The sequence below is a fragment of the Echinops telfairi genome, unplaced genomic scaffold (genome assembly GCF_000313985.2).
Source record: "Echinops telfairi isolate 266 unplaced genomic scaffold, ASM31398v2 ScPeMD7_7469;HRSCAF=8507_0, whole genome shotgun sequence".
Taxonomy (NCBI): domain Eukaryota; kingdom Metazoa; phylum Chordata; class Mammalia; order Afrosoricida; family Tenrecidae; genus Echinops; species Echinops telfairi.
The window spans coordinates 65,279,630-65,284,005 of NW_022111372.1; positions in this window are offsets into that span (position 1 = coordinate 65,279,630).

The window sequence follows — 4,376 nt, forward strand, 5'->3', positions numbered from 1 at the left end:
GAAACCCAAAAGGTAGCTTATTATTTCATACAGTTCATATTTAAATAAGAACAATAAGAGGTAACCAAACTAGATAAAGTTATAAGAAAAGTTAAAAATATTAATGAAAAATATGAAATAATACCTTACAAGCACAATAAAGCTGTTATTTAAGATATGTCCTTATTTTTTCTTGGTTGGTGTCCTCACTTGTAACATTATTCACTTTTATCTGAGCATTATCAGTGGTGTTATTTATCCTTAATCATCTGTTCATTTTAGGAGTAGGATCCCATTCCATTATAGGTTGGATAATTAGATAATAGTCTTTATGTTTGCTAAATTAGAAATCGTTAGGTGACCACTCTTCTCTAAAAATATTATGATCATCATTAAGAAATCCCTTTCTACTCCTGTTGAACTTACAACATTGTTCTAACAATATTTCTAGCTCTTTGAACACTTTCAGGAATTGCATAATTCATTCACTGTATCTTGTGGGAATTTGTGTACAGAATGTAAAAATGTTATTTCCATATTCCACATTAAAGAGAACTCTGATTACAAGTGCCATTTTAAATCTAGTTTGTGGAACACAGACAAAATATAGGTATTGGTTCTGCCGAACCAGTGTGAACCACGGTATGCCACACTGATAGGCTTATGCTGCTTGTTTTAGAAAATTTAAATACTGCAAGGACTATTATACAAAGTGATTTGAAAACCCCTTGATTTTACATATTCAAAATTAACTCTAATTTAATTAGTGCTTTCTCATTTAGTTTTGCAGATAACTATTCACTGGAGGCAAGATGTCTTTTAATAATAATCAAATGTAAGATAACTGTATGTATGTATCTTTACACACATCCATGGCTCTTGGAGTAGAGTTGAACAGTGATACATTTTTATTGTATTCAATATAATTTGTGTATCTGTTGAATATGTTGTACATGACAATATGAAGTATTATGAGAAATTTTTTAAGGAACAAATATGGTAACCAACTGAATAAGCTTGTTTTCTAGTAAGGACAATGGACACTTTGAAATCAGATAGCCCAGGACATGATGTGAAAGAAGAATATGTAGAATATTTGGCTTGAATGAATGTATTCTTTTATCAAAAGTGTGAGAACTGAAAAAAACGTTGCCAGTAAATACACACACATAAGTACAAACAGGAGGGGGTACCTTCCAAAACAGTTTTTGTCTTACATACTTTGGGCATGTTGTCAGGAGAGACTGGTCCCTGGAGAAGTTAAGAGGGCAGAGGAGCAGTGAAGGGGAGGAAGGCCCTCAGGAGATGGATGGCCACTGGCGGCAACAGTGAGCTCAGGTATAGGAACAATTGTAAGGGTGGTTCAGGGGCTGGTCGTGTTTCATTCTGCTGTGCCTCCGGTCACTGTGGGTCAGATCCAACTTGATAGCACCTGACAACAACCACCTCCACACTTTAGCTTACAATGTTCAAAACAACGTGGTTTTTAAAATAACTATTTCCAGTAACAATAAAGTTTAATTTTAAAAAATCATTTTATTGGGGCTCATACAATTCTTATCACAATCCATACATCCATCCATTGTGTCTAGCATATTTGTACATTTGTTGCCATCATCATTCTCAAAACATTTACTTTCTACTTGAGCCCTTAATATCAGTGCCTCATTTACCCCCCTCTCTCCTTGCTCCCCCCTCCCTCATGAACCCTTGATAATTTATAAATTATTATTATTTTGTCATATCTTACACTGTCCGACATCTCCCTTCACCCACTTTTCTGTTGTTCATCCCCCAGGGAGGAGGTTATATGTAGATCCTTGTAATCAGTTCCCCCTTTCTACCCCACCTTCCCTCCACCCTCCGGGTATCACCACTCTGACCACTGGCCCTGAAGGGATCATCCATCCTGGATTCCCTGTGTTTCCAGTTCCTATCTGTACCAGTGTACATCCTCTGGTTTAGCCAGATTTGTAAGGTAGAATTGGGATCATGATAGTGGAGGGGAGGAAGCATTTAAGAACTAGAGGAAAGTTGTATGTTTCATCGTTGCTACCCTGCACCCTGACTGGCTCATCTCTTACCCGTGTAAAGTTTAATTTTCAGTCCATCTTTCTGTCAACTGTCAGTTTTCTCAACTTTTGTTCTCAACTTTCTCAAATATTTGATCAGATATTGTATTTAAATAAACTTCCTTGATTTCTGCAACTCACGGCAACTACATTGTTGTTGGTTGCTGTTGGGTCTATTGTAACTCAATGAGACCCCAAGTTTATAGATTCGACCTGTTTTATGTGTATCTAAGGTTGTGACCTTACAGAAGCAGCTCACCGGACCTGCCTTTGAAGGTGCTCAAGGTGGGTTTCAAGAGACATCATTTCAGCTGGTAGTTAGGTGCTTAACTCTCTGCATTACTCAAGGACTCTATAGGGCATTATATGGTGTTTATAATTAGGGCTCTGTTTACTTCTTCTTAATAAAGATAATTTTCAAGGCTTTATCTATATAACCTAATCTTTGGCTGTTTTTCAAAAGGTATGTTGGGCATGTTTGTCTAGCTCACTAATTCTACATATATCAATATCATAATATGTGTTATTGCTTTATTTTATATCTTTCCTATCTTTTTATTTTCATTAAAATTTCACAAGTATTGTAGATAAGCTCCAAAATACAATGTTTAGAGGCATGCAAGCATAGCTAACAAGTCTAAATAGAAATTTCTTATTCCAAGGTTAAGTTTTCTAAGATGTTATGTTGCGATAACACAATATGAATATTAGACTTCCCAGACTAGTTGCTGTTAATGGTATTTCATTGTTGAGGTCTACCACGTGTCTGTCAGTTTGTCACAGTCTGGTGGCTTGTGTGCTGTTGTGATGATGGAAGCGATGTCCCCAGTATTATAAAATATCAGCAGGGTCACTGAAAGTTCAATGCTTTCCGCAGAGCTTCCAGACTAAGAACAGAATACCAAGAGAAATTTGCTGAGGTATTACCTATGGAAAACCTTATGGGAAGAATCAAAACATCACATACTGAAAACCAAATGAAAAAAATGGGAACATTGACAGTGGTAGTGCCAGAATATGAGACCCTCAGGTCATAAAGCACTCAAACTATGACTGAAGAAGTCCAGTCAACCATAATGACATGGATGGAATAAAATCTGTGAGGGTCAAGCTCTCAGGACCTTCATTTGCATATGGGTCATGACTAAAAATGAAAATAAACAGCAGAAAACATCTATTAATAATCCAAACTTTGAAAGTACAAAGAATGAATCTAGGAAAATCAGTACTTGTACAATGCACAGTGGAACGCATAAAATCAACCTTCTAGGCATTAATGAGATGAAATGGACCGACAGTGGACATTTTGAAACATACAAAGCAAATACTATGCTGGTAATGAAACAATCAAGATGAATGGTATTGCAACTGTTGTCAAAAAGGATATTTTTAGGTCTATCTTGAAGCACAATACTCTCTGTAATAAGACTATATCTGTTCTCATTCAAGGAAACCAACCAAATACATCTATAATCCAAATTTATATACCCACCACCAGAGCAATTATGAAGTTGAAGAATTCTACCAACATTTTCAGTCTGAAACTGATTAAAAATGTAATCAAGATGGATTGCTAATCATTGGTGAATGGAAAGCAGAAAGACAGATGTGGTGATAGAAATGAAGCCAGAGATCATATGACAGAATTTTGTAAAAGTAATGACTTATTCATGGAATATATCTTTTTTCATCAACAAAAAATTTGGCAATACAAGTGAACTTTACAAGAAATCAAATTGACTGTATTTTGGGGGAGAGATGCGGGAGAAGCTCAACATGACCAGCTAAAACCAGAGCAACAGCTGACTGTAAACCAGCCAAACAATTTCAAATGTGAGTTCAAGTTGAAGTTGAAGAATAAGAAAATAAGTCTAATACGGCCAAAATATAAGCTTGATTCTATTCCATCTGAATATTGAGACCATCTCAGGAACCACTTTGGCACATTCAGCACTAATGACATAAAACCCGATGAGCTGTGGAATGACATCAAGAACATCAGACATGGAGAAAGCAAAAGGTGATTAAAAATACAAGAAAGAAAGAAAAGATCAGCATGAATACAGAAGAGACTCTGAAACATGCTCATAATCATAGAGTAGCTAAGGCATATGGAAGAAATGATGAAGTCAGAGAACTGACTAGAAAATATGAAAGAGCAGCTTGAGAAGACTAAGGAAAATGCTGTAATAAAATGTGCAAAGACATAGAGTTAGAAAAACAGGAAAAGGAAGAATATGCTGAGTGTGTTAGTCTGGGTACTTTAGAGAAACAAATCCACAGAAACTCATGTATAAGAGAGAGTTTTATATAAAGGGTAAGTGC